General features: G+C 46.6%; 1 protein-coding gene across 1 annotated transcript in view; it reads left to right on the plus strand.

The window, feature by feature from the left end:
* LOC120838854 (sulfotransferase ssu-1) overlaps window positions 1-21,343 on the plus strand; it is a 35,001-nt gene that overhangs the window by 12,049 nt on the left and 1,609 nt on the right. The gene's annotated exons all lie outside the window — the stretch shown is intronic.

The raw sequence follows: 21,343 nt of genomic DNA on the forward strand, positions 1-21,343 counted from the left end.
CTACAGTAACTCGTTGGTTCAACGATTTTAAACACGGTCGTGTGGACGTGTAAGACGACCCAAGGTCAGGGCGGCCCAGCACTTCGACTGATTTGGATCATTCAGCCCGAGTTGAGAGAGTCATCACGAAGAATCGTCGAATTAAGGTGTTCGAAGCTGCTACAGACTTTAACATTTCATATGGCAGTGCTTTCTCAATCGTCCATGACGTTTTGGGTATGTCAAAGGTTTCGCCACGATGGGAACCACTGAACCTCTCTACGCAGGATCGACAGCACCGCTTGCATTCGTGAAGGGAGCTTTTGAGTATCGATGAAAGCGACCAAGAATATTTTCTCGTCCACCTTGAGACTGGGAAGGAGACGTCACTTTACCTGTGGAGCCCCGAAACAAAACAACAGTCTATGCAGTGGAGGCATTCGGGGTAGCCCTCTGTGAAATATTCACATTTACCTAGGAAAGCCTTCTTTTACGAACGCGGCAACTATGAAGGTATTTCCAATAACCTATGCGACTATTTCTTTGAGTTTAGAGAGCTCTCTCACCAACTCGACGTTGAAGCTCTTTGGAACCTCTTTAGAAATAAAGTAAACTCCTTAGTCAATGAATTCATTCCTTCCAATCTACTCGGTTGCAGGGGACGTAGAGACAAGCCGTGGATGAATGAAGAACTGCGTACCTTGGTTAAAAAGAAGAGGCGTGCATACCTGAAATATCGACAAAAGAATGACACATTTTCACGTTTACAATTAGCCGAATTAAATAAACAATTTAAAACAAAATCGGATGAATGCAAACTGAAATTTCATTCCTCTCTTGACGAAAAACTGAGAAAAAATCCGAAAGAGCTTTGGGAATATGTTAAGTCAAAAAATAAGGCCTCAATCGGCATCCCCCCCCCCCCCCCCCCCCCCCCTTAGTGATTCCGGGCAACTTGTAAGTGAAGGAGAGGAAAAAGCTATACTCTTCAATAATTATTTCCATTCCGTATTGTCATCCGTAGTTAACACGGAGCATCTGATAACTCGCGAAGGGTTCCTTGGCAGGATGGATAAAATCGAAATATCACGACGGAATACTAAATTTGGTGAACGGATTAAAGCTCAACAAAGCAAGTGGTCCCGACGGTATACCCGATCGTGTTCTCACATCATGCTCTGGAATCATCTCATCTTACTTAGAAGTCCTTTTTAAAAAGTCTCTCTCGAGTGGACGGCTTCCTAGCCGGTGGAAAACAGCAAACGTAACGCACATACATAAAAGCGGCCCAAAAGACCATGTCCAAAACTACAGACCTATTTCACTCCTTTGTACGTGCTCCAAAGTAATAGAACACATAATTTATAGCAACATTTTTAATCACCTGGAAAAAAACTGCTATCTTACTGCCCCACAGCACGGATTTAGGAAAGGGTTTTCTTGCGACACGCAGTTGGGTGATTTCTACCATGACCTTGCAACTTCATTTGATAACGGGCTTCAAGTAGATTTCGTTTTCCTTGATTTTCAAAAAGCATTCGACACAGTACCTCAGGCGTTCATTATCTATAAACTAGCAACGTTAAACATTCCATCCAACATTCTTGCGTGGATCAGCGATTACCTATCTCATAGAAAGCACTCTGTTTTAATCAGCGGCAAAAGCTCGGAAATGTTGGGGTTACGTCCGGAGTGCCACAGGGGTCTGTATTGGGACCACTTTCATTTTTAATTTTTATCAATGATAACACTAACTCCATACAATCGAAAATACGGCTATATGTTGATGACTGCGTACTTTATTCCGAAATTCATAACACATCCGATTGCTTGACTTTGCAGAAAGATATCTGTCGTATATCTCTGCCTGGCGTGAAAAATGGGTAATAATTTTGAACATAACCAAGTGTAATCATGTATGTTTCACGCGCAAGAGACAGCCTGTCACCTTCAAATACGTTATCAGCGAAATTTATTTACCAACTGTTTCTGAATTCAAATACCTCGGTGTCTATTTTACAGAAAACCTTTCGTGGGCCAAACACGTGGACTACACATCCACAAGAGCGACCAAAATGCTGAACTTTAGTAGACGTAACTTTAAAGATTGTCCCAAGTTTACCAAATGAACGCTGTATCTAACCTATATTAGACCAATTTTAGAGTACGCCTGTGTCTCCTGGGACCCCCACCAGGCCTACTTTGTCAACCAGCTAGAGGCAGTTCAAAACAGAGCAGCTTGTTTTATATCGGGTAATTATAACTTCGGATCAAGTGTGACTCAGCTAAAAATAGAACTTGAATTAATTCCATTATTCCAGAGAAGGCGGTCTATGCGGCTAAAATTTTACTACAACATTTTTTATAGTTATCTCGGCATTGACGAATCTAAGTACATGCTGCCTGCCCACTACTCATCAGGAAGGCGTGATCCCTCCAAAAACGTTCGAGAGAATAAATGTAGAACGGATGTGAATAAATACTCCTTCTTTCTATGCACAACGAGCACCTGGAATTCGCTGCCAGAGGAAATAATTTCTACAACTTCTGCCACTTCTTTCTTTAACCATGTGTTAAGTGATGCTTCATAAACCTAAAAACAATTGATATTATTATCTCATGTTTCTCTCATCTCATGGTCATTATTATTTACCTCGCAATAATGCCTTTGTAAGGCGATGCGAGGTATTCTGAATAAATAAATAAATAAATAAAGACGCAACGCTCGGGGAAGAAATTTATGGCGACAGTTTTTTTGGGGCGGAAAAGGGGATCCTACTTAAAAACAGCAGGATCATAACAGGTGAATACTATGCCAACGTTTCTGGCGAACTCGGTGGGGCAAATGTTGAAAAACGACGGCGATTGGCGACAAGAACCGTCCCCCTTCTGCATGACAATACTTCCCTCCAGAAGTCTCGCGTTGCCCAGACTGTCATTCGAGAGCGCTTTCAAAAAGCCGGACCACCCACCCTACAGTCCTGGTCTGGCCCCTAAAAATATTTGTTTATTCCCGAATTAAAAAAAAAAAAACGCAAAGCCACTGCCACAGAGCAGTGGCTTGGCGGGCAGGAAGAAAGTGTATTTATTTTATTTTTTGCGAGGTATCAAAAGCTTTTAAGGCAAATGGGAGAAGTGCATTAGTGTGAAAGGGGATTTTGTTATTTTCTTAAAGCCCTGGTAGTTTTCGATATATGCGAGTTGCAAAACTTCCTGATCATCCCTCGTACCACTTGCGTAGTTAGATATAAGACGGGAATAAGGGTGGGAGTGATTACAATGTCCAATTCTTATTATTTTGGAATGACCCGCGCTACGGTACACAGTTTTATTTCGCTCCTTCTAGTACCCAAGCAGCACACCAATGTTGGTCCGACACTGGCCAACCATTGGCAAAGACCAGCCTCAATATCGAACAATATTGCAAGTGCTACCCGATCCAACGTTGGCCAAGTAATTGGTGCCAAATTTGCGCCATTGCTAAACCATGGTTCCCGCCAATGGCGGTCCCACATTGACAAAGACCGGTGCAATATTGGACAACATATTTTCCAAAATTACGCCTGGAAGCGCTACCCGATCCAACCTTGGCCGTCACTGGTGCCTATGTTTTGCCATCGATCTAGCCAATGCCGGCTCTTCACTGCTGACATTGCTGTGCCGTTGCTCAACCATCGTATCATTCCATATTGACCAAGTCATTTTGTACAAGTGATTATCTAGCCACCGTTTCAGCCGACATTGGGCGTCATTGGCACCAATAGTGGGTCATTACCCAATCGTAATCTTAGCCGACCTTTGGCCACTGTCCGCTATCTATACTACAAACATCAGTAGTTTAATCCAAACATTGGCGGGTCCAGTGGTCCATTAGCTATCTTACAGTTAGAAATGTTTCCTATGACCAGGATATTAGAATCATGGCATTGTACATTGAATCCCCGCTACGTGTGTCCAGACCCGTGTATAGAAAAGCTACAGAGGATAAAATCAAATCATTTATGCTTTGTACCGTGCACAACTAGCACGCAAATTACGAATTCAGAACCAATCAATACATGCCTTGCACGTGACGTCACGCTAGGGAAGGAGCGAGCCCTGCGCAATGCTAGTGTTGGAGTTCGCACCTCGCGGAAGCGTTTACCAAGGCGTGGGATGCCGCTAACTGCCCGGGCATATGCTGACATGCACCATGTTTTCAGCAAAGGTACCTAGTTTTGTTTGATGTGAACTTGGAAAGACGAGACGAGCTTACGATGATGACGTTTAGCCAGTACGTGCGGAATTTTTCGGCATGGGGGCGATTGCGCTCCAAGCAGAAAATTTCGATATTCCGCTAAGTTTCGACACAAAGGGCTCTGATGTCGCCGAAAAAAAAATTTACTTTAGCGCCGCAAGATGTGACGAGCGGCTCTAGGAGACGCTTGCAGAAAAATGTTTACAATTTTGCAAAGTACTGGTAAATGACGCAAGGTTACCATCATAATCTTAACATTGATACAAGTGTTAGCGCCGTCCTCGAAGACGACGAAGAGTACCCCAAGAGCGCTCCACGATCCGCGTGACTTAGAGTTCTTTTCTCGGTAGCCATACCTGCCTGACGTATATTAAACGTCCTTTCCTAACCTTCTCTCGGCCGCCCCCGTCTTCAATGTCGAGACCGTAACATCTTAGAAGTGGGATAGCCAGCGACCACGGCCCACTTCGGATCGAATCCTGCAGCTACGACTTGACACAGCGGCGCCAAACGAAACCTCAACATGGCTGAACCGAACGAGGAAGGTCAGCGGCGCAGCAAACGGAACCGGACCCGACAGACTGCGGCAGCGGGCCCTCCCCGACTTCCAGTCACCGTTACTACTGGAGCAGGGAGCACAGGCCTTGGCGGTAGCGATGGCGCGACCACGAGCCAAGGTAGTGTGGCAGGTGGAAATCCTGAACTCTCCGACACCGCTAATCAAGGACAAGGAACATCGGTGACGAGCCCATCCATCGTCCCTCCGGCAATTCAGACTGGATTGAATGTACCGACAGGCGACCTTCCTGGACTTAATTCTCTTGTACAGGAGGCCGTACAAGCCGCCGTGCGACGAGCGATCACGGGCTTGGCTGACCTGCTACGTTCCACAGCTCAGCCCACGAATGACGCAAGACCACCGACAGACTCTGGTAAGCTGGTACCAGTGTTCTACCCCGTGACGAATCCAGTCGACGAACTCTCTGTGATATACTCATGGAACGAGCGACAGACGTCGTGCTTTGCGCTGACGAAACTGGAAGGAATCGCTAAAACATGGTACGACGGCCTCGTCAGTGTCCAGCGCTCGTGGCTTGAATGGAAGGCGGAGCTGAAGAAAGCTTTTCCACCCGTCATATGCTTACAGCGCCGGCACCAAGAGATGGAAGCGAGACGGAAATTGGCAAACGAAACTGTCGAGCAGTACTTTCATGAAAAAGTCAGCCTAGCTCGACTCTGTCAACTTCCTGAAGATCAGATCGTGGATTATGTCATAACCGGCATCAATGACGAATCTCTCGTTCGAAGTCTCAGCGTTGTCAAATTCCCGACACCGGAGGCTCTGCTGGAATGTCTAAAATGTTTGGACGACCGACTCGCCGTCATTGAGGAAGCGTCCCACCGGTCAGATGTGGCGACCGTTTCAGCGACTGTCAAGACAGTTCCATCGAATCACCGATCCACCCAAAGAGTTGTTAAACGAAAACCGGCCTTCAACTCTAGCGGTGAGCCGCGCTGTTTTAACTGCGACGAATACGGACATATATCTGCAAACTGCAGTAAACCACAGAAGCGAGAACGCTGCAGCAAATGTCAACGGATAGGACATAAAACAGCGGACTGCAGAGCAAGTGCCAAAGGTAGTACGAACGTCAAAAGTCATCACATTGAAGATAAACAGGAAGTGAATGCACGAAACGAGAAGTACTTTCAAGATGCTCTGGTAGACGGGAAGCCCATTCGAGCTTACGTTGACCTTGGCAGTCAGTGCGTTACGTTGCGCAAGATAGATGCCGACGATTTGGGAATCAGCTATAACGAGCCGTCCCGGGGATGCAAGATTGCGGGCTACGGTTCCGGTCAAGTTCTGCCGTGTGGAATGACGGAAGCAAGCGTCACAGTGGACCAAGCTACAGCCCGCGTTCCAATCTACATTGTTCCAAGAGAAGCGCAAGCAATTCCGCTTCTCGTTGGACAGCCATTTACTGAGCAACCACATGTCACGATCGTGCGAAGAAGGAACACACTTCGCATTTTTGAAGAGAACGGCAGCTTTGCTGATGAAGATGACCAGCTTCGATTCGTTCAAGTTCCTGATCTTCCGCCACGTTCTGTCACGCTCTGGGCCAAGGAGTCTGTCGTGATTCCACCAGACTACGTGGGAATTGTTCGTCTGACGACCAACGAATCCGCCACAGGACACGTCTTCGTTCACGCACAATTTCGAACGCAAGAGGGCAGGGAACACTGTCTGCCTGCTTGCGTAATCGACGTCTCGGAAGGCGGCAACACTGTTTTGCCTATTTTGAATGTATCGAAGTCCGACCTCCATATTTCGAAAGGAGAAGTTGCAGCCAGAGGATCCTGGTGTTCAGGAACAATTGAGACTGCGTGCCAGCGAAAGACGACGGATATGTTGCAACCGATTAAGGCGGAGGATGTACGAAAGGGGCCTCAGGTAACTGCTGAAGAATTTGACAGGCTGCTAGAGATCATTAACGAGTACCGTGACTGCTTTGCCGTCAACGTCTTCGAGCTTGGCTCTACGAGTGCGACAGAGATGAACATCGAGACTGTTCCTGGGGCAAAACCAGTATCTTTTCGTCCATACCGGCTGTCCTACGACCAACGCACTCGAGTAAACAAGGCCGTAGAAGAACTGAAAGAAGCAGGTGTTGTCCGCGACTCATCATCCGAGTATGCGAGCCCACTACTTGTCGTAAAAAAGAAAACCGGAGAGGAACGACTTTGTGTTGACTACAGAGCGCTGAATGCGATTACTAAGAAGGATAAGTATCCTCTACCTCTTATCGAAGATCAGCTGGACCGACTCCAGGGAAACTACTGCTTTACGACGCTTGATCTGGCATCGGGCTACTATCAAGTTCCAATGGCTAAGGAGTCCCGAGCTAAGACTGCTTTCGTGACGCCTGACGGACATTACGAGTTCTTAAAAATGCCGTTCGGTCTCACCAACGCTCCAGCGGTCTTTCAACGTATGATGAATGCCGTATTGGGACCGTTGCGGTATGGTGTCGCCCTAGCGTTCATGGACGACGTTCTTATCCCTTCCACCGACTTTAATGAGGGTCTTGCTCATCTCGAGCAGGTCTTCCAGGTTCTACGAGCTGCGAACCTTACGCTTCGTATAAGCAAATGCACATTCATGACAGAGAAAGTCACGTATCTGGGCTTCGAGATCGGAGCGACTGGACTCAGACCCAGCGACTACAAAGTGAAGGCTCTAATTGACTTTCCAACACCGTCCCGAGTGCACGAAGTCCGACAGTCTGTTGGACTGGTCAGTTACTTCAGACGGTTTGTCAAGAATTTGGCAACTCTCGCACAGCCATTAACGAAGCTTCTAAAGAAAGACGCACCTTGGGAGTGGACCACAGAGCAGGACACCGCGTTCAGTGTCCTAAAGCTGCGCTTGCAGGAACGCCCTGTGTTGGCCCTGTACAACCATGAAGCCCCGACGGAAGTTCACACAGACGCAAGCAAAAAGGGGTTGGGGGCATGCTACTTCAACTACAGAGTGATGGCCACTTCCACCCCGTGATTTACGTAAGTCGCCAAACGTCAGAGGCTGAGGGACGTTATCATTCATACGAGCTGGAAGCACTCGCCGTGGTGTGGACGTTGGAACGACTCAGGACTTATCTTCTTGGAATCGATTTCAACGTTGTCACGGACTGCAGCGCCCTACGGGGAACGATGAGCAAACGTGAACTCATACCCCGAGTGGCACGCTGGTGGTTGCGGTTGCAAGAATTCACCTTCACGGTTATTCACAGAGATTCAGCGTCTATGCTGCATGTTGATGCGTTGAGTAGGTCTCCGACTGGACCAGCGGAAGAGATGGAGGCGTGCGAAGGACTCCATATCTACGCTACAGCGATGGAAGAAACGGATGACTGGTTGGTTGCCGCGCAACTACTGGACGCCGATGTGAAACACATCAGAGAGGTTCTGGAGAAACCTGCGTCCTCGGCCGAGGAGCGCCGCATCCACTCCGAGTATAAACTCCAGAGGAATGTTGTCTTCCGAAACATTGATGGAGACTCATCAAGGCTGCTGTGGCTTGTTCCGAAACCACTGCGTTGGCAGGTTGTGCGACGTTCCCATGATGATCTGGGGCATGTGGGGACGGAAAAGACGATCAAACGGATCCAGGAGAAATACTGGTTCGCAGGAATGAAGCGCTATGTACGGAGATACGTCGCCTCATGCGCAGAGTGCCTCTATAATAAGACGCCAACAGGAAAGAAACCTGGCATGCTTCATTCCATCGACAAGGTCGGTGTTCCGTTTCACACACTCCATCTGGACCACTTGGGACCGTTTCCAAGATCCAGACACGGGAGTACGTACCTGATTGTAATTGTGGACGGGTTCACAAAGTTTGTGATACTCACACCTGTTAAGAACGCAGGAGGCCACGCGACTACGCGATGCCTGCGACACATCGTTGGACTTTTTGGACCGCCGACGCGAGTAATCACGGACCGAGGAGTGGCGTACACTAGCACGACATTCAAGAAGTGCTGTGAAAACTCTGGCATCATTCACATTTTGACTTCAACAGCCACACCGCGTGCGAATGGTCAAGTCGAGTGTTTCAACAGGACGATCACTCCAGCGATTGCCACTTTGACAAAGGACAAAGGTGAGAAGATCTGGGATGAGGTTGCTGACCTTGTTCAGTGGAGCCTGAACAACACGTACCACAAAGCAATAGACAGCACACCGTTCAGATTGTTGTTCAACTTCGAGTCAAGAAGCTTGAATGGCGATCACCTCGATGACGCTTTGCGCGACCTGTCTACTAAAACTAGCGAGGAGATGTCAAATAGAAGGAAGGAAGCTATCCAAGCCATCCGACTTGATCAAAAGAGGCAGAAGCGTCGCTACAACCAGAAGCGACGACATGCTCCAACGTTTGAACCGGGAGATATCGTTGTGGTTCAGCGAGAACCGACGTCGATAGGAGAATCGCGCAAGTTGCAGGAGAAATACAAAGGTCCGTACGTAGTCACGAAGCGACTTCCAAACGACACCTATCGCATCGAGGACATACCTGGCCACCAGCGGACTCAACGTTATTACACTTCAACAGCTCCCGTCGATAAGCTAAAACGACTCAACACATTCGATGTGGACAGTGAAGAAAGTTCTGAAGAAACATCAAGTGAGGGCACTTGATTGCTAGGATGGCCGAATGTTAGCGCCGTCCTCGAAGGCGACGAAGAGTACCCCAAGAGCGCTCCACGATCCGCGTGACTTAGAGTTCTTTTCTCGGTAGCCATACCTGCCTGACGTATATTAAACGTCCTTTCCTAACCTTCTCTCGGCCGCCCCCGTCTTCAATGTCGAGACCGTAACACAAGGATCAATAAAGTAACCGAAAGAGAAATCTCATTGTCTCAGAGCTTAATTTCTAATGTTTCCTAACCGGCTCGCCTGCATGGTTTCGCCCTTTGGAAAGGTTACCGTCTCGCGGACGGCACAAACCGACGTCCCGGCGGCGGCGTCTCGGCGAGCTTGCACGCGGAGGCCGCCGCCAACCGATCGCCGTCGGGCCGGGCTCGCGGCGCGACACTTGCCCGTACTCGGCCGGGAGCCCCAAAGCAGGTTCGCTCGAAGCGTAGAAACGGCGTGATGTCTGACGAAAGGTAAAGGGCATCCACACCACGAACGGACAGAAGCGGATGCGAAGCCGCGCGCGAAAGTAAACAACGGCAGAAAAGTGCCGTCCTCACCGCTATGAAATTCGTCCCGCAAAATCACTAATCCGCTGCCGCATCCCTTTCCCCTGCTGCTCGTACTTTCTCTACTCCCTGTCACTAGTTGTGTGCAGCGCAGGCGAAGGCAACGCCAGGCGAAGAGAGAAACGTCGAGCACTAAGCAGGCGGGAGAGAAGAGGAGGGCAATTTGGGTGAGGGGAAAAAGGGAGTGAACTAGGAACTTCAGAAAGATAAAGGTTCCCAGCGCTCCTGGTGCTTGCTCTTTTCCCCCTCGCCTGGCGTCGCCTTCGCCTATACTGCAAGCAACTAGTGACTTGCGGTATAACTAGACGGCTACTCTGGCTCGCGGGGCATGCCGACGAAACGAAGCTCGGTATACGTAGTAATTGCTACAGCCGAGCGTGGCGCAGTTCATCGGTTTACCACTGCTCTCGCTGCGAAGGACCGTCGAGTCAACCACCAGCATGGTGCTTACCTGCGTTCGAGGTCGTCATATGACGTAGGCGCAAGGCATGTGTAGTTTTGTGAAACTTTTATTTGAGTTTTATTTGTTTGTTATTGCACTGTTGCGATTATTATTTTGCTTCAGAAGAAAGCCTGTGCTATTTGGAATAACTGGGAAAGGGGGAAAACTGAAAAACCAAAGTAAAGAAATCATAAATTTATATCTTCATAACTGACACCGTACATCTTAATAAAAAAAAAAACGCCGACCTTGTATTTACATATAAAGTAATATTGCACATCTCAAACTTGCAACTCAAACGAAGTAGCAGAAGCTGTCTTTTGCCTAACCGAACACTAAACGCATCACAAGAATGTCTCGGGCTGCTTTGTAGAAATCGCTTGTTGCCGACATACGTGTAGGACTTCCGATTGAGACACCCTTTACCACGGAATTGAAATCCACAGCCGCCCGGCAGGCCGCACGACACGCGAAACTATTGTTCCGCAAGCAGGCATCCCAAGATTGTAGACGGCTAATGCGTCATCCGTCAAACCACGCCATGTCGCTTGTGGCGTTACCCGCGCACATGTGTGTGTGCGAACTTTTTTTCAAAGATGCTGCGTAGGGTACACCGTGCGCAACGGCTTCTCAGCCGTTCGGAGGGGAAAAGATTCGCGACAACATAGTAGCGTCTTGCATCTTCAGTATGCTAAAAGTGTTCGGGAGTCCCCCGCTCGCATTTCCGCACAGCGAGTGCGGACGGCACTCCGGTCGCGATTTCTGTGTCGTTGCTCTGCCTACACTAATGTCATATGCACTGGCAATCGAAGCAGCCCTCTCGAGACTTAATTCGAGTCCAATAGACGACTTTATAGCGCGAAAGACTGTCGTAGCAAGAGTAGAACTCATTTCGGTAGCGGCTTAAACAGGAGCTTTATCTTCGTTGACGCCTGCATCGAGAACGACGAAATATACACAAAAACATTAAATATAAAAAATGCAGCACGCATAAAGAAATGCAAACATGGCAAGGACACGGACAAAGTAGAGAACGTTATTGCTACAAAATGCATATACTTACAAGTTACACAGAAAGAGAGATAGATAGATCGTTAAATCTAAAAGAAAACGGAAGTTTGAGGTGACATCAATGCCGAGGTAAGGCAATGCGGAGGGAGAGCAGCCGGAAACATCCGCGTATTCCTATAGGCAGCTAAGCACGCTTTTTTGATCGCGGTTATAAAGAATCGGCGACATACTCCCCATTAAGCTAGCTAAATATAATTCTCGCTCCGAGCGTGCGCATGAATGACTCCTTTCCACTTTCCTACTTCTGCTGTGCAAAAAAGAAAGTCGCGGGTCTATAGCCTAGGTCGCATAAAACACCATTGGGCCGGCTAAAAAAATGGTATTGTCGCGAATCTATAGCTCGAGAGACCTACATCCCTCTACAGACGGCTAAGGTACAATGAAAGGCCGGAGGCCTATAGTTTTGCTGGCAAAAGGTACTTTGAAGTCGGCTAAAGAACATCCAATAGTCGCGAGTCTATAGATTTAGGGACGTACACCCCTCCATAGCCTGCTAAAGCACATTCAATAGTCGCGGATCTATAGCATTAAAGGAGTACGGAAACCAAATTCTAGAGCCCATCTCTTTGCTTGAACATGAAGAGGGTTAAAATAGGACTTCACCATCACCAATATTCCGTACCATAACGCGAAAAAACGTATTTTAAACTGAATAAAACGATAACCAAAGACCACCTCGTGTGTTTCTGAAGCTTCGATGGAATGTCGTGACGACAACATGTCCGTAAGAGCAGCGCCACAACGGGAAGTACGGTCACTCATAGATATTACTTAGGCCTGAACGTAGTATCGAGGCACTTTGGCGAAGAAAGTAACAACAGAGTTGGCCACCGTTCGTTTTAGTATCGGATGGTCTTTCCGGCAAAGCCTGTATGGGGATTGTGTACGTGCGATGTAATATTCACGCTACGAAATGTCTAGTTAAACGAGCCCGAATGCCCACCTTTCCTGATGATGAGATGGCCGCTTTGGTCGACTGGAACTGGTAACAAACTCGATCGCTAAGAAGTCAACACTACTACCATCGTCGCTAAAAGGAGACGGCCTGTGCGTCTATGGAAAGCGGCGCGCATGTGAAAAAATCGCTGCGGCGTTTTTCGTAGCTTCGGGGATGCGGGAGATACGTTTGAAGCAAAAGAGTGTCCGCGATATCCTCCTAAATAACTGTTCGCACTGTGAGCGGAACCGTACTGGCACCGCACTCTTGGTAACCGCTTCGGGAGCGATCTTTTACAACCGGTTTTATGAACCGCTGGGCCTCCACACAATCGGAACTCGATGTTGACGTGACGCTCGGCAGAGAAAGATTGGACCGGCATGTGTTGGCGTATCATCATGTCGGATTAAAATTGACATCTAAAAAAAATGTGTACGTACCCATGTTGCGAAGGCAATTCCTATGGCGTTTATTTGAGCTCTATTAACACAAAAAAGGAGATTGAATCGGGGAGAGTCCCTTTTCAACGAGAACGTTCGTCACCGCTGTATCTGAAAACAAGCTAGGTACGACGAGGGGAAAGACTGGCCTTCTTACCCCAAAATATAGGTCAGGGTTCAAACTATTCATACGAGAAGGGTTCACAAAGATCGCGTGGCCGTATTCCATTCATCAAGCCGGCCGGTAGTGTGCAGATGGCTTTGTCCCGAGTCGTCGAAGTGTTTTGCTAAGCCTAGCGCCTTTGATGGTCGCTTGGTCGGTGCCGCTGAAGCTTTATCAGGTATCCGTGGTACTTTAAACTGAACGCCGCGGCGTTCAGTCTAAAGTACGTACCTTTTTTTTTCTTTTTTTCTTTTCTTGGGACGCGCACAGAGAGCACAGAAATGCACGTTGGTCGTCGTGACGACGTAAGTGAGCGATGTTGCGGGCGATGTAGATTTGATCATAAAAAGTGTGTAAAGCTTTGTAGCTGTCATGGGCGTGGTCGTAGGATTTCATCGTAGCGTACGAACAACTTGCGATCATTTCTCTTCGTGAATACGGATCTCTTCTTAGGTCTGCTGTAAGATCGTTTCGTGTTACCTGTTCCGAACGACGAAGACAAGGCAGACGGGTCGTCTGCCTTGTCTTCGTACAAATACGACTCTCTGCCGAGTCGCTTCTCGGCCATCATGGCTACTGGTGATGTAAGGGCGTGGCGGCGTCTTCGTCCTTATTAATGTCATCATACCCACCGCTCTCGTCGCGTTAGTCGGTGACCGTACACTCGAGGCAGCTCCGCCGCTCCGCCGCTCCGCCGGCTCCGCGATATGCTTCATCCCTCGGGTACTTCGACTAGGCGAGATTCTAACACGTTGACGCATCCAAGTGGCAAGAATCATAACTACGGTACGCTTGGCCCTCCGAGGCATTATGACGTCAAGACCGCGCCGAGTCGGCCGGATCTCCCGAGATGTATCGCGCTCTTCGACGGCTGATTTTGAAGAGCTCGCCAAAATCCGGGCATTTAGAACGGAGAATATAGCCATCCGCTTAAAATATGACTATGCAACTATCAATTACAGGTTTATCTGATCCTATTTGACTTATCTCTAGATATTTTTTTGTATATTTTAAGTTTCCATTCAGTATTCCTTTAAGGACGAACATTTTTCTATAGCTCGCTAAAGGAAGTTGAGTAGTCGCGAGTCTATAGCCTCATAGGCACATATTATTTTACAGTCAGCTATAGAAATCTGAATGGTCGAGTATCCATAGCTTTGAAGACAAAGATTATTTTGTATGTAGCTATTGCGTGTTTTATGTCTTCTTATGGCCGACAAAAGAGGGCCGTATAGTGTGATAGCTCACCATACGATTTTTCATAGACGTCCATAGATCATTTTCGTATTGATTGGCTCCGACAATCCAGGAGTGGACAGCTTATACCGGCCCATAACCAATATTGATAAGGCATTGGCTATGGAAGTACTATATTGACCAGCCTATGCCAGCACATCACCAATATCGAAAAACTCTTGGCTTCAACAGTTCAATATTTCACCAGCTTAGGCCAGAGTATATCCAATATTGGAAAGCATTGGCTCTGACAGTCCATTATTGTACAGGTTATGCATGCGTATATGCAATATTGGAAATCCATTGGCTCCAACAGTCCAATATTTTATAGCTTATGCCTGCGTATATCCAATACCGGAAAGCCATTGGCCTTGACAATCCAACCGGATAGCTCATCCTGGTGTATATATAATATTGGAAAGCTACTGGTTGTGACAATTTAATATTGAACAGATTATGCCGGCATATCTCCGATATTGGAAAGCCAGTGGCTTTGACACTTCATTTTTTAAAGGCCAATGCCAACGTATCACCGATATCGGTAAACTATTGGAGACTATAAACCATTATTGGCCAAACCGATGCCAATATTGGTAAACATATGGCTCAGTTGGGCCACTGTTGAACCATTATTTGCCACATCAAATCCAATGTTGGCCCAATACTGTGTGCAGCCTGGGTATATATTGGTTGGCGCGACCAGTGCGCTTCGGGACGCCGTTTCCTTACGTGCGCTTATTTTTGCCTCGGTAGACGCAGACCTACTAGAAGCTGGCAGCGGGTAGGGCTTGACTGAAAGGACCACGGCAAGACGGGCAGGTCAAAAGGGCTCCGCGGGCCGGATTTGGTCCACGGGCCGGGATTTAAAGACCCCTGTTCTAGACCGATATGCTAGTAGCGGCACAAGCGTACACCAAGGGCTTTTTCTTTCCACTTGAAATGCACCACTGAAATGGTGGAAACATCTCGTGAGAAGCGCATTTATTTTACAAATATTTGACGTCACCAACAAGAAGAAAAAAATATTGGCGTTTACTGCTTGAATTATTACGCAGACTACTACCGCCATGAACCTGCCGTCAGAAGTACGTTTTGTCGTATGTCTAGAGGCCAAGTACCCTGAAAGCACGTTTCATTAGTAATCAACTGCGTGGTGAGTAAAAATAAGTCTATAGTGGGCGAGGAAATAAAAAAAGCAAAAATTGTTTATCTTTGTGTCACGGAAGAAAACGAGAGTAAAACAAAATCCGCTTTTCGCAAATATTTACAAAATGTAAACAAGCGCGAAAAAATTACCTTTACGTAATTGAAAGGTAATTAAGTTTCGTTTACGTGATATCAACTTGAAGATGATTTCCTCAAAAACTTAGGAAAAAGAAAATCGTATATTTTGTCCGAAAGCGTATTTTTATATGTTTGAATTCTTTTAACAATAACCGATTTTAGTATCACGTTTGACAAAACTATATTTAGATTATTTTAAAAACTATAGGTTATGTACCGCAAATAGTTTAGGGGCTTATTCAATCTTGGCAGAGACTGCAAGCGTCAAAAAAGTTAAAACCCGCTGAAGACCGCTGCTGATTTATGAACTATCTGAAAAATTCGCACTCTGATACCAAATAATTACTTCTAACGAACTATATATGCTAAAAAACATAAGAAATAGAAGTGTTGACGATTGGGCTAGTTGGTCATTCATATGAGCGGAAAACAAACAGCGCTTGGACAAGGACACAGTAGAAGGCGGTAGACACACACAGCGCTGACTTCCAACTGAGTTTTATTGGCACTGACAACCTGTATAAATACACAATTTTCCCGGGCCAAAAGCCAAAAAAACAAGCAACACAAGAGGAGGACTACACGTGTTCCTAGAATCATCTGCAGGCGCCGTTGTTCTCCGGTCTGAGTAGAAAAAAAATGAAAGCCGCTTACAACTCCCTGTAACGCCGAATTAGAGCGCAGCTCTTGAGGAGGAGGAGGAGGGAAGGGCACTGGGGGGGGGGGGTTAAACTAACCAGGGGGGGGTCACGTGACCCCCAATGCCGATGATGTCATCACTGACGTCACTGATGACGTCATCAGTGACGATGACGATGCGGGTACCGATGATGTCATTAGTGACGTCACTGATGACTTCACCAGTGATGATGACGATGACGATACGAATGTCGGTGACGTCATCAGTGACGTCGCTGATGACGTCATCAGTGATGATGACGATGCGGATGCCGGTGACGACATCAGTGACGTCACTAATGACGTCATCAGTGATGATGACGATGACAATGCGGATGTCGGTAACGTCATCAGTGATGATGACGATGACGATGCGGATGCCGCTGACGTCATCAGTGATGATGACGATGACGATGTGGATGCCGGTGACGTCATCAGTGATGATGACGATGACGATGCGGATGCCGGTGACGTCATCAGTGATGATGACGATGACGATGTGGATGCCGGTGACGTCATCAGTGATGATGACGATGACGATGTGGATGCCGGTGACGTCATCAGTGATGATGACGATGACGATGTGGATGCCGGTGACGTCATCAGTGACGATGACGTCATCGGGGGGTCACGCGACATCGGCGGGGGTCACGTGACCTCAAGGAGGGGGTCACGTGACCTCGAGGAGGGGGTCACGTGACCTCAGGGGAGTCACGTGACTTCGGGGGGTCACGTGACCTCGGGGGGTCACGTGACCCCCCACGAGGTCACGTGACCCCGGTGGGGGGCTCGCGCGGTGCATTATGAGACATTTCCCATGATGCACCGCGCGGTTACGCCGACGGCGACGCCGACGCCGACGGCGACGCCGCTCAAGCCGGAAACGGGCCCCTAAGAGCTGCGCTCTAAAATACACTCCTTTTCCGTCAAGGCAAGTGACGGGGCACTAACACACTCAGAGCCCGATTGTCCAATGGCGCGTGCTTCTATAATCTCACGTGTCAGCTTATCTTTTTAGAGCGCAGCTCTTAGGGGCCCGTTTCCGGCTTGAGCGGCGTCGGCGTCGCCGTCGCCGTCGGCGTAACCGCGAGGTCACGTGACCCCCCGAGGTCCGGTGACCCGCCCAGGTCACGTGACACCCCTAGGTCACGTGGCCCCCTGAGGTCACGTGACCCCCAGAAGTCACGTGACCCCCTCAGGTCACGTGACCCACCCAGGTCACGTGACACCCCTAGGTCACGTGGCCCGCTTAGCTCACGTGACACCCCTAGGTCACGTGACCCCCTGAGGTCACGTGACCCCCAAAAGTCACGTGACCCCCTGAGGTCACGTGACCCCCTAAGGTCATGTGACCCCATGAGGTCACGTGGACCCCTGAGATCACCTGACCCCTTAGGTCACGTGACCCCCTGAAGTCACGTGACCCCCTTGAGGTCACGTGACCTTAAGGAGTCACCTATCCCTCAGTACGCTTCCATCTTCCTCTTCAAGAGCTGCGCTCTAACCGGCGTTACAGGGAATTGTAAACGGCTCTCTTTTGTTTTCTGATGACCGTGCATCGTTCAAAAAACGGAGTACATCCGCAATCGCGGCAATGCACCCCAAGGTGCCCCGACACAACCTGAGACACATTTTAACGATGCTTTCTTAAACGCTCATTAAGACAACGTCCTGTCTGCCCTATGTATCTCCGGCCACAGGACAGGGGAATAGAGTATACAACACCCGCAACGCATGTAACAAACTGGTTTTGGTGTGTCTACCCGTTGCGCCTCCTAATGGCAGTCGCAGAGACTCTACTAAAGAGAAGACGCATTGAAAATGCTGAACAAGTTAACAGGAAAAACAGGAACATCACAGTACTACCGGACCTACACAAAATATCCCATAATCTGAAGAAAGTGGGACGTCGAGCTGGTGTTCACGTAGTCTTTTCGGCTCCAGACAAGTTATCTATGTTGTGCAAAAAAGTGAATTCTCATGTAATAGAGAGACAGGTGTGCACCAAGAAACACCAAAACCAGTTTGTTACATGCGTTGCGGGTGTTGTATTCTCTATTCCCCTGTCCTGTGGCCGGAGATACATAGGGCAGACAGGACGTTGTCTTGAGCGTTTAAGAAAAGCATCGTCATAATGTGTCTCAGGTTGTGTCAGGGCACCTTCGGGTGTATTGCCGCGATTGCGGATGTACTCCGTTTTTTGAACAATGCACGGTCATGAGAAAAAAAAAATAAGCTGACATGTGAGATTATAGAAGCACGCGCCATTGGACAATCGGACTCTGAGTGTGTTAGTGCCCTGTCACTTGCCTTGACGAAAAGGAGTGTATTTTTCTACTCAGATCGGAGAACAACGGCGCGTGCTGATGACTCTAGGAACACGTGTAGTCCTCCTCTTGTGTTGTTTCATTTTTTTTTTTTTTTTTTTGCTTTTGGGCCGGGCAAATTGTGTATTTATACAGGTTGTCAGTGCCAATAAAGCTCAGTTGTAAGTCAGCACTGTGTGTGTCTACCGCCTTCTACTCTGTGCCTGCGCTGTTTGTTTTCCGCTAGTAAGAAATAGCAAAAAAGAGAAATTAAAATGGCATTATTTTTTTAAGAAAACCCCGCTTAATATGAAAATTTGGAAACCAATCATATAACGTAATTTATTTATCTCTATAAACAAACAATAGAACAATATTAACAAATGTTTTATTGTTCGAAAGGCAATCACATGTATTGTTCGTGGCATTAAATTGGATGTCCTCATCTGAAAACTCTGCTTAGAGAAACATCTTAAGTTTTTGTGCAAACTTGTTTGCAGAGACCCGAGTGGTAATTTTAGGGACATTAGATACTACAAATATACAACATAAGACTAAATGCTGTCTTGCTAAAGTGTATGTACATAGATTACACTAATAAAGAAGTATCAAGGATCTGTCGTTTCTAGTTGGATCAAGTTGGATCGACGACCATTGTCAAAACCTCGTTGTCCTTCCCGGGTGCTTTGGGATTGTATTTCCTTAGCACTAAATATGTCTGGACTTTTTATATAAGTCACTGCTTTCCACTAGGCATACGCAAAATCAAATAAAAATATGGGAAATAAAAAAATGAGAATGTACCCGACTGCCTTAATCCTAACGGAACCGCTCAGAAGTATACTTTAACCTCGGTATATATAAGAATATCAGCTTGTTCCATGTCATCTATTAGACTGAGACAGTTGTCGTTACAATATCAACATTTTAATGGCCCCCAAAAAATACAGATGCCAGATTGATTTTCGAATTTTTTTTTTTTATTTTTGAAACATGCATTTCATTTACACTAGGCATACAGAAGGAGAGGTAACTAACGCGTTCTTGGCTACTACTTAACAATTTCACATTCCATCACGTTTATAAAAAAAAAAACGAAATTAACGGAAGAAGGCGCGCTGCATTCCTATTGAGTCGTAATTGATCCTTTTTGGTTTCACGTATTCCGAAGAAAGTCACGTCATTTGGTTCAATAAGAAAAGTGTTTAGATGAACGAAGCTTCGATAGGGTTTAGGGTCGCTGGATCTAACGTCATTGAATACCAAAGTATACACGGTTTTCTAACATTTTAATTAAAAAAAAAACAAAAAAACAGCGTGTCCTATGTTGACGGCAGACGCAAATCGCCTCGGCTGTTTTGATCAACCAAGTGGGTGTCATTTCCCGATTAAAATTATTTTTAAAATCTTACGAACCCCTAAATTACCTAACGTATTAACTTAAGAATTTTGCTTCGCCCGAAGTCGAAATATGCTTTCGACGTTGGGCGAAGGATGAACCATGGGCGACGCATTTTGAGATAATATGTTTCGAAATACCCGGTATCGTTTATTTTCTCACATGCAAGCTTGCAAATTAAAAAAAAAACTGCTTAAGAAGCCATAAAATATATTCGCTGATTTTTAAAGAGTCTAATGTACCACACAAACTTGAAAAAAAAAATAATAAAGGGCACCGTACAAAGGAAACAAAAAAAAAAAAACACTCATAAAACGCGTTATATTTGACCCTCACTTGGGCGTCAAAAGTTCGGGTCACCATTTCCGTTTTCGGTGCAATTTTAAATCATAATTTTTCTATTTCGAGTACGCCCAAGATAATGAAGGAGGAAAGTGCTAAAGAAAGATTATTTGGAGAACCATTCTCTTGTTTTACTTTGCATACTGAAAGTATGGCCTGTCAACTGTTTTACAACGGCAGCTGTTACGGACCCGTCCCCCCGGTTTCGTGACGGCGTGAGCGTAAACGAATTTAGTTTGGCCGCAAAATTTAGCGGAAAATTTACATTAGGTGACCTATCCACGAAGTGAGTTTCTCCGCTAAATTTAGCGTAACATATTTACGAAACATCACCTATACACAAATTCAGTTTCCCCGCTAAATTTGGCGGAAAATTTGATGACACGTGATCAGACGTCACGGGCCCTACAGACAAAATTCAGGTTTCCCACTAAATGTAGCGGAAAAAATTATGCCACGCGACCTGTGTACCACTTCAGTTTCCCCGCTAAATTTAGAGGACTAATTGACGTCACGTGGCCTATGCACCTATTCAGTTTCCCGCTAAATTAGGCGGAAAAATTTGGAGACGGCGTAAACGTAAATGACAATAAACAAAAAAAAAAAAAGCGACCACTATCTAAACTCATCACACCGTATAATCGTCCCCCAGATATTTCTGTTTTTGTTTTAACTCAACACTGCAACGTGGATGACTGTTTTACTCATTATTCGTTTATTGTCGTTTTTATTAAAGTTTGACATAATTTCGTTGAATTATCGTTGTATACGTTAGCATTTATATTTCTGCCGGCTTTATATTGTGTATTTCTTGTTCAGATATATTGAAGTGCTTCAAAGAAAGATCTTCGCAATCCGGAATAGCTCTTAAAATAAAGCAAAATGATAACAAATAATATTTTAAAAAGCTAGTAGACTGGAAAAAGAAGATAAACACAACACGGAATTGCGCGTTTGGTACTTTTTCTTGCTTCACTAGCCTCCGATGGATAGTTCCGGAACAGTTACAGCTTAGCTTTAACTAAAGCGTTAATTTTCAATGGCTACCCGACCGAAAC

The sequence above is a fragment of the Ixodes scapularis genome, unplaced genomic scaffold (assembly GCF_016920785.2).
Source record: "Ixodes scapularis isolate PalLabHiFi unplaced genomic scaffold, ASM1692078v2 PGA_scaffold2__306_contigs__length_199485367, whole genome shotgun sequence".
Taxonomy (NCBI): Eukaryota; Metazoa; Arthropoda; class Arachnida; order Ixodida; family Ixodidae; genus Ixodes; species Ixodes scapularis.